Source organism: Callorhinus ursinus, unplaced genomic scaffold, assembly GCF_003265705.2.
Source record: "Callorhinus ursinus isolate GAN/ISIS: 27379988/994484 unplaced genomic scaffold, GSC_fseal_2.0 scaffold31, whole genome shotgun sequence".
Taxonomy (NCBI): Eukaryota; Metazoa; Chordata; class Mammalia; order Carnivora; family Otariidae; genus Callorhinus; species Callorhinus ursinus.
Genome location: NW_027397093.1, coordinates 19,680,490 through 19,691,314, shown reverse-complemented (window position 1 = coordinate 19,691,314; position 10,825 = coordinate 19,680,490).

Genomic DNA, 10,825 nt, shown 5'->3' with positions numbered 1-10,825 from the left:
AAATTCAGCAAGCAATCTTCTGTTGATGATAACACTAATGGGACAGAAATATTAAGAAATAAATAGTAAGTTGATGCAATGCTGGGCTGGCAGCAGATGGTTTGATATATTTGAGTGGTACATATCCTCTAGATGCCAGGCCCTTGCTACTTCTGTTCATTCTCTAGTCCTTGCAACTCCATGTGTAGTCTGTAGACCACATGAATTAGTATTGCTTAGAAGCATGTGAAAACCTCGGGTCCCAAAACAGGTGATGTGTACACACAATAAAGTTTGAAATAGAGGCATTAATTCCCTCCCTCACTCTTTCTATCCTTCCTTCCTTCCTTCCTCCCTCCCTCCTTCCCTCCCTTCCTCCTTTCATTCCTTTCTTCCTTCCTTCCTCCCTCCCTCCCTCCCTTCCTCCATCTCTCTCTCTCTCCTTCTTTCTTTCTCTCTCTCCACTCAAATATAAAATTCATGTAGGCAAATGTTCTGCCTGCTTTATTCACTGTTCCATCCACTCCGGGGAATAAGATGGTGTTTGCTACATGGCGGTGTTCTATAATGATTTGTTAGAACATAAAATTTCATAAAAAGAAGTCCAAATGTAGGTGGTTATGCTTTGGCAAAGTCAGCAGCCCCACAGTGGATTCAGATTTTTTTTTTCCCATCTTGTTACTTTGCCATTCCCAACAAACTGCCTTTCTCATAAATCTTATTTCCTTGGGATTATAAATTGACCTCAGGATCACCTAACATCCTCCTACATTATTATTCAAACACTTAAAATGTAACCTGCTGCCTATTTTTGTATAGCCTGCAAGTGAAGAATGGTTTTAACAATTTAAATGGTTGAAAAAAGTTTTACTATTTCATAACATATGAAAATTACAGACATTCAGATTTGAATATAGGTTGTGTGTTGAATTGTATCCCTCAAAGCTGTTAAACCTTCAATCCCTGTAGTATGAAAGTGACCTTATTTGGAAACAGTGTTGGGCGCCTGGGTGGCTCAGATGGTTAAGCATCTGCCTTCGGCTCAGGTCATGATCCCGAGGTCCTGGGATCGAGTCCTGCATCGGGCTCCCTGCTCCTTGGGAGCCTGCTTCTCTCTCTCTCTCTCTCTCTCTCTCCCCCCTCTGTCTCTCATGAATAAATAAATAAAATCTTAAAAAAAAAAAAAGAAACAGTGTCTTCACAGATGTAATTAGTTCAGATGAGATCATATTGAATTAGGGTGGGTCCCAAATCTGAGGACTCATCCTTGTAAGAAGAGGGAGATTTGGAGACACAGACACACATGGAGGGGAGAGAGAAGTGTGAAGATGGGGGCAGAGATTGGAGCGAAGGAGGCACAGTGCAGAAACACCAAGGATTGCAAGGCAACCACAAGAAGCTAAAAGACAGCCAAGAAAGGACTCTTCCATAGAGCTTTCTGAAGGAGCAGGAAATTTGCTAGCACTTTGAATTCAGACTTTTGGCCTCCAGAACTGAGAGAGAATAAATTTATGTTTCTTTAAGGCACCCAATTTATGATAATCTGCTGAGGCAGCCCCAGAAAAGGAATGCAGTATCCATTAATAAAGTCTTATTGGAACCCAGCCATGTTCACTCACTCACCTATTGTATATGGCTACTTTCACACAGCAATGGCAGATTTGACTAATAACAGAGAAAGTCTGACGTGTAAAGGCTGAAATAGTTACTTCTTGACCCTTTCCAGAAAAAGGATGAAGATCCCCAGTTTAGAGTTTAACATCATGATTCATCCCTCAGGTATGGGGCCACCTTTCCTGAGGCACATGATACCTCGAAGGGGAAGAATGAATTCTGTAATGTTTTGGGTATGAGAGCAGCTTGAGGGTTAGTGTGCACGCAAATAGCAGAGTATTTCCTCACAAATAACAAGCATGATATGTATTTCTACTGGAAATTGCATGTATTTTCTCAGAATTCTTTCTACTTTTACAGTTATAAATTAATTTTTAATAGCATCACCACACACAAACACCACACACACACACACACACACACACACACACACACACACGCTTCCTTTTGACCCATGTTGGATATGGGCAAGCAGGAAATTTAAATAATGTTGATTAAAAGTGATTGCAGAAGCAGAAACAACATAAACCTATTTCAAGTTATACAGAAGGTCCAAGATCCTGCTTCTTGACTCATGTCATTTCTAATCATTTCAGAGAGACCTGGAAGCCACAGCAGAGATCGTAAAATATCATATCAATTACCTGAAGAATGAAATACCAAGAGTGAGGTATTTGCCTCCAGCACTTGCTCTAGAACTGACCAACAATTGAGAATGTAATAGAGATGGGCAGACTGCCAAGCCTGGGAATCACCTCAAGCCTTCCCAAAAAGCTGGATGATCAGAGTGATTATCCTCTCCCAATTATAGATGTGACATGGAACAGAGTTTTCAGGTTCTGTTTCTGCCATTAGTTTCCTTCAATTAAAACAACTAGCAAATGCAGTCAAATCGTATTTATAAATTTATCCATTAGTTTTTTTTAAAGATTTTATTTATTTATTTATTTATTTTTTAAGATTTTATTTATTTATTCATGAGAGACAGAGGGAGAGAGAGGGGGAGAGAGAGAGAAGCAGAGGGAGAAGTAGGCTCCCAAGGAGCAGGGAGCCCGATGTGGGACTCGATCCCAGGACCCTGGGATCATGACCTGACGCGAAGGCAGACGCTTAACCATCTGAGCCACCCAGGCGCCCAATTTATCCATTAGTTTTAAAAGAAATCATGTTCTTGAAAGACAGCAATAGTGGAAAGTAAAAAAAAAAGGCCTCCAAAATTGGGCCATTATCACTCTATCGCAACTGAACTGTGAGTCGATTCTCCAAGAATCTGTGGCATTACTACATGTCCAAGTATTAAAAGACAGGTGCTCTTGATATATTTTCAGGAAAATTTGTGGTGACATACAAGCTCTGGAGAGATAAGAATAGGGAATTCTTCTTAAGAAAAAGTATGTACATTCCTGGATACATTAAGATAAAGACAGTGACTTCCTCTAGAGAGATTTAGAGACATCCCTTTCTGAAGATATTCCATGGTGCTAAAAATCACCTCTCTTTCTATGAAAAAGAGGATTGGAAGGTTTGGACAGGTTTGTCAGTAGCCCCTATAAAGGGTCAGAGATTACAAAACTTGGGTTTCCTCTCCTATGAGTCATCCTCATCGTGACTCACTGTGGAAACTGGGATTCGGGGAGCCAGCCTTGCTGTGCCAGTCTGGCTGCTCCTTTCACTACAAGTAATAAACTGTCTTTGTGTCTGACTTAGAAGTCTCCTCTGTTTTATGTGTAAGTACACAGCTTGTGGTAGGCTGACTTAGCTTGAAGATAGAGTACAAGTTTAGGCTTTTCACAGTACCTGACTTTATTTTTAAAATTGCATTTTCTGATTAAGAGCATAATATGTGTTCACATGTTTACTGAAGAAAATTTGGAAAATTAAAAATATACAAGTGTACAATATAAAATGATTCCAAACCTTTTATCTTCCATCTTTTCTTTGTTATAGCATTTTTTATTTGCTATGGTTTATAAAATGTACGTTTTCTTCCTAAGTTCCACAACAGCTTTTTTTTTTTTTAAGATTTTATTTATTTGCTAGAGAGAGAGACAGCGAGAGAGGGAACACAAGCAGGGGGAGTGGGAGCCGGAGAAGCAGGCTTCCTGCCGAGCAGGGAGCCCCATGCAGAGCTAGATCCCAGGACCCTGCGATCATGACCTGAGCCGAAGGCAGATGCTTAACAACTGAGCCACCCAGGGGTCCCTAAGATTTTATTTATTTATTTATTTGACAGAGAGAGATAGAGAGAGCACAAGCAGCGAGAGCAGGAGAGGGAGAAGCAAGCTTCTCGCTGAGCAGGGAGCCCAATGTGGGGCTCCATCCCAGGATCCTGGGATCGTAACCCAAGCTGAAGGCAGACGCTTAACGACTGAGCCACCCAGGCACCTCGTTCCACAGCAGCTTAACATGGAGTCCCTTATGTAAATAGCTTCGTTGGTCGCCAAACATACTCTTACTTATTTTTTAATTATTACTTTCATGTATTATTGTTTCTTGTTTATTCATTTCTCAATTGTCTGGAAATAATTTTTAGAAGAATGTTCATTAATTTGAAAATATCTTCTTTATTTTCTCCAACGTCATATGCAGGCTGTTGTATCCTAGACCATATTTTACATTGCAGTCATGGTTTTAATGTCTCTTGAAGTAAAATGTAGGGCAGAAGTATAAAGTCAGCCTGATTTTTTTTCTCTTTTGTCTAGATGACAAAGGATTATTTCTTTTCCTTTTTCCTCCAGGATTTTAACTAGAATAGATCTCGTTGTTGCTAATTCTATCCATTTATTCATAGACACCATGCAACTTTTCAATATTTTGATTCTTTTTTTCTAAAGGTTTTTGTATAATTCTCTTTTTCCATTTTTCCATTCTCTTCATCAGAAACACTAATTAAGGGGTTCCTGGTGGCTTGGTCAGTTAAGCATTGATTCTTGATTTTGGGTCAGGTCCTGATCTCAGAGTTCTGAGATTGAGCCCCCTGCTGTCAGGCTCCACACCCAGACTCTCTCTCCCTCTCCCTCTGCACTTCCTGTTCCCCACCCCCCAAGAAAGAAAAAAAAAGAAACACTAATTAAGAAATATGGGGCTCAAACATCACATTTCATAGCTATTATTTTCTCTATAAGCCTATCTAACAATGTAATCATTATTAAAATATTTGCTCACTTTATAAAATCCAATTTTTCCACCTTTGTTGTTTTCAGGATTGTTTCCTTTCTTTAAGCTGCTTTGCATGTGGAGCACTTGTGTGATGATTTATCTTTGTCCTTCACTCTTTCCTTGAACCCTGTCAGTTCTTGTTTCACTTCTGTATGTTGCCTTGTGCTCTTTTCCACCATTGTGAAATATGTGTCCCTTTATTGAGTTGTTTAATGCATAGTAATGTATTTAGTCACACTTTTTATTTGCTTACAAAGTTGCAGGTTTTGGGGGGAGGGGAGAGGGAAGTTGTTGAGTATTCTTTATCTGACTTATTTTTTCCTGATTCTTTCACCCCTTTGTTTTTTTAGCATATTATTCCAAGATACCAAGTGTTGTTCAGGTAGGTCCCATCACCAGCTGAAGCTGCTGTCCTTTTGGCTTCCAAAAGAAATGGTTGGACTTATTTCTTAGGTTACATCACCTAATTTTAAATTTATTTTTTTAATTTTTAATTTTTATTTTTTTACGTTTTTATTTAAATTCCAGTTAGTTAAAATACAGTGTAGTATTAGTTTCATGTGTACAATATAGTGATTCAAAAGTTCCATACATCACCTGGTGCTCATCCCAACATGTGCACTCCTTAATCTCCATCACCTGTTTCACCCAACCTCCCACCCACATCCCCTCTGGTTACTATCAGTTTGTTCTCGCTAGTTAAGGGTCTGTTTTTTTGGTTTGCCTCTTTTGAAAAACTGACCTACAAATTATCTTTGAATTCCAGAGTCACAGTATTTGTTCTTCATGTCTTCCCACTTCAACACTTCATATAAATTGCATTTGATATTTATAATGTAGAATTATAGATGATATTTGTACTCTTATTTATTATTATTTTTGTTTAAAGGTAATAGGAAGGAAGAAAATTAAATCTATTTCTGTTACCTTAGAACCATTTATTTTATAAATGACTATCCAGAAGTGCTCTTCTTCCTAGCCTAATGATTTTCCATTGATTACCTTTAGTTTTTCCAGTAGATAATCATCCCAAAATAATAAAACATTTGGTATCCCTTTTACAAAGTTATACTACACAGTATCTCTAAAATGCATGCAAACAAATATTTTATCTTCAATTCATGATGCAGTTTCCAGGAATTCTTAGTAACTAAAATCATGGTCTGCCTATAAGTATACTTATACATCAAAGTTTCTGTGTTATTAATCCAACGGAACTTTCAATTTGTATTTATGTTTATTCTTGTCTAGAAAATATATCTTCCCCACAAAGAGTCCACTTTATATTTATATATGTTCGATCATTGGAATTAGAGGTGAACCATTAATAATTCATGCTTTGTGTAGAATTAGTATAATAGGATTCTGACATTTACTGTCTAATCTTATTATGCTTGAAAATGTCTTGCATACATTGTGCACCATGTCCCAATGATTTCACCATTAGAAAAAAGAAAGATAAAAGCTTTTAGTTTTTAAGCTCTGGCTACATAAATGGATAGAGAGTTTGAATATATGACACAGCAATGTTAGAATATTCTAGGGATTCTGAGATCCTTCATAAATTAAAAATGCTGTATGTGACTTATGGTACTTTCATTTGATTGCAGAAGGATACACTAACCCACTTAACATGATATAGTACAGTTATATATTGTATAAAATTCACTCCATTATCAAAGCTGTTAAAACATCCATTGGCAGTGGTGATTTAGTTGTTTGAATAAAGTGAATTTGGTTCAATCAATCATTTTTTTCCTCAATGAGGTCTGAGTTTTTATGTATTTGCTTTTTATTTATATATCTCTCACTGTGTTTATATTATCTATTAAATATAGTATTCCCAGCTAACGTGAGTTGTAAATACACCTTATGTTTCCAATAAATTATTTTATCATGAGGAAGTTTGTTTTAAATTAGCCAATCTATAATTTTCTTTCTATTTCTTGGAATAATTCCACCAAAGACACTCTGAATCTCCAACTTTCAAGCAAGATAAACCTAGTATCTATCTTCTTAAAATGTCCCTCTTGAAAAGTGTTTGTATTTAGGTGCCTGCATTTTATGATGGTACATAATTTTATATTTTGTGAATTTAAATATTGGGGTAAATACCCACCAGAATTCCTACTCCTCCCACATAATGTATTTTCTGCCATAGATGCAGCTAAAGTCTAATAAAAAGTATCACAGTGTAAGATCTTGATATCTTCAAGTGATTATTTAGGGGGGATAGTCCTTAGAAAAGAATTAATTCAAAAGTTATTTTACAGATTAGAAGATCCTTTGGTTTTGGAGTGATAAGAAATGTAAAATTATCAGAAAATAATTATTAGAACATATATCATATATATAATAAAAAAATTAAGCCCTCATATGCATCCATCCAAAATTTTTAAAAATTCACAAAATGGAAAGAATTTTATACTAAAAATCCATATACCTACAGGTTTACTTTAAGAGCGTATAAAGATGCATTGATAAATGAATAAAGGGATAGATAGATGATAAAACAAGTATAATAAATACTAAGTACAGAATCTAGTTGTGGTTATGTGCAGCATAGGAAATACAGTCATTAATATTGTAAATAATATATGGCAAAGGGTAGTGATTACATTTACTATAGTGAACATGGGTAATATATAGAATTCTCAAATCAATATGTAGTATATACCTGAAACTAATATAAAATTGTATGGAAACTATACTTCAATAATAAATAAAAAATAAAGCTACAGGGAATAGTAAATTTCCACTAAAATATGTCTGCATGCATATATCATTAACTAGTGTTGTACATTTGTTTAAGATTCCTTTACTTGAGGTAAAGTTTATATGCAATGAAATATTTAAATCTTAAGTGTATAATTTGAAAAGTTCTGGAAAAATGCATATACCTGCACAACATCAGTATCTATGAAGATACAGAAACTTACCCTCAGAGATCCCTCACACCCCTTTTCATTATATTCCTGCCTTTAGCTCCCAAAGACAACCTGTTTAGATTTTTTTCAACCATTTTAATTTTGTCTATTCTAGAAATACATATAAATGGAATCATATGAAATATAAAATATTCTGTAAGCTGTTACTTAGCACAATATTTTTTTGAGACTTGTCTATGTTTTCTTCACACCTTGTACTTGATTAGTAGTATTGCATTGTATACCAAAGTCCTTTAACTACTTTTTGGTAGGCATTTCTTTCCAGTTTGGGTTATTAGATATAAAGTTGTTATTAAGTTGCTCAAGTTTTTTTTTTTTAAGATTTATTTATTTTTATTTGAGAGAGAGAGTGGGGAGGGGCAGAGGGAGAAGGAGAGAGAATTTCGAGCCCAATCCCTGCTCAGCTTGGAGCCCAATGCAGGGCCCAGTCTCATGACCCAGAGATCATGACCTGAGCTGAAATTTAGAGTAAGATGCTCAACTGACTGGGCCACCCAGGCACCTCTTTTTCAAGTATTTTTGGTCATCTTGTAAAATCACATTTGTATTGAAGTTTTATAAATATCTAGGAGTGTTTTATAAAAACCTATCAGAAATTTACTAAAGTTATTGTATAATTTCTCATCTTATATATGATGTATAAGGATTTTAGTTGCCCCAGTACTGATATATGGTTATCAAATTTAAATTGATTGAAATTACATAATGTTTAGTTCTGCAATAATACTAAACATTTTTCAAGTGCTGAGTGGCCACATGTGGCTAGTGACTACTCTGTTAGGAAGTATGTACATACATATTTTCATCATTATAGGAAGCACTCTTGAGCAACACCATTCCGTATACTTGTCAACATTTGGTATTGTAATGTTTTAGTACAAGTTGTTGTAGTGTATATGTAATAGCATTTCACTGTAGTTGTCATCTTCTGTTCCCTGATAAGAAATAATATTGAACACATTTTCATGTGATTTTGGCAATTATGTAACTTCCTCTGTGAGGTTTTTGTTCAGTTCTTTCAATTCCTTTCTTTGTATTGGATGGTTTATTTTTTTATTATCAAATTGTGAGTTCTTTTTATATCCCAGATACAATTCTTTTGGTAAATATATGTACTGTCAATATTTCCTCTTATTGTATGTGGTATCTTTACTAATTTTATTAATGTTATATCTTAATAAACAATTTAAAATTTTGATTAAATGTAATGAAACATTATAAAATTTTATCATTATTGCTTTCTAAAACTTACTAAAGAAAATGTTGCCTGTCACAAAGACATTTATCAAATTTTTCCTAGAAGCTTTATAGTTTCAACTTTCATGATTTAGGCTAATGTATCTCAAATTGTTGGGTGTGTGTGTATGGTATGAAACATACAGCATGCATATTTAATTTTTGTACATATACATACTCAGTTTTACCAGTACCATTAGTTGAAATACTTTTCTTTGCTCATAGATTTGCCATTGGATCCATTAAAATATACATACAAAAAAACCCCAAAGAACTGTTGTGTATGACCCAATATTTGGGCTCTCTCTTCTCTCTCATCTTTCCAACTTTATTTTCTGAAATACTTTGCAGGTATCTATTTTGATGATAATATTTCCTCTTCATTCATTAATACAGTAAATTTTATTAATTGATTTTTGATGATAAACAAATCTCACATTACTGGTTTCTATACTGCTTGGCTATAAGATATTATCATGTATATACTGACGTATTTGATTTGCTTATATTTGATTAAGAAATCTATTTTAAATAAGGGTATTAGTCTTTAATATTCCATTCCTTTCTTTTTTTAAATTTTATTATGTTATGTTAATCACCATACATTACTTCATTAGTTTTTGATGTAGTATTCCATGATTCATTGTTTGCGTATAACACCCAGTGCTACATTCAATATGTCCCTCTTTAATACCCATTACCAGGCTAACCCATCCCCCCACTACCCTCCCTCTAGAAACCTCAGTTTGTTTCTCAGAATACATGGTTCATCTCCCCCTCCGATTGCCCCCCTTCACTTTTCCTTCCTTCTATCTTCTTTTTTTTAAACATATAATGTATTATTTGTTTCAGAGATGCAGGTCTGTGAGTCAACAGTCATTCAGCAACCCTGTTTGTTTCCTGAGATTAAGAATTCCTCATATCAGTGAGATCATATGATACATGTCTTTCTCTGATTGACTTATTTTGCTCAGCATAATACCCTCCAGTTCCATCCATGTCGTTGCAAATGGCAAGACTTCATTCCTTTGGATGGCTGCATAATATTCCATTGTATATATATATACCACTTCTTCTTTATCCATTCATCTGTCAATGGACATCTTGGCTCTTTCCACAGTTTGGCTATTGTGGACATTGCAGCTATAAACATAGGGATGCACGTACCCCTTCGGAGCCCTACATTTGTATCTTTGTGGTAAATACCCAGTAGTGCAATTGCTGGATGGTATGGTAGCTCTATTTTCAACTGTTTGAGGAAACTCCATACTGTTTTCCAGAGGGGTTGCACCAGCTTGCATTCCCAAAAACAGTGTAGGAGGGTTCCCCTTTCTCCACATCCCTGTCAACATCTGTCATTTCCTGACTTGTTAACTTTAGCCATTCTGACTGGTGTAAAGAGGTATCTCATTGAGGTTTGACTTGGATTTCCCTGATACCGAGTGATGTTGAGCACTTTTTCATGTGTCTTTTGGCCATTTGGATGTCTTCTTTCAAAAAATGTCTGCCCGTGTCTTCTGCCCATTTCTTGATTGGATCATTAGTTCTTTGGGTGTTGAGTTTGATAAGTTCTTTATAGATTTTGGATACTAGCCCTTTATCTGATATGTCATTTGCAAATATCTTCTCCCATTCTGTTGGTTGTCTTTTGGTTTTGCTGACTGTGTCTTTTGCTGTGCAAAAGCTTTTTATCTTGATGAAGTCCTAACAGTTCATTTTTGCCCTTGCTTCCCTAGCCTTTGGCAGTGTTTCTAGGAAGAGGTTGCTGCGGCTGAGGTCGATGAGGTTGCTGCCTGCGTTCTCCTTTAGGATTTTGATGGACTTCTGTTTCACATTTAGGTCTTTCAACCATTTTGAGTCTATTTTTGTGTGTGGTGTAAGGAAATGGT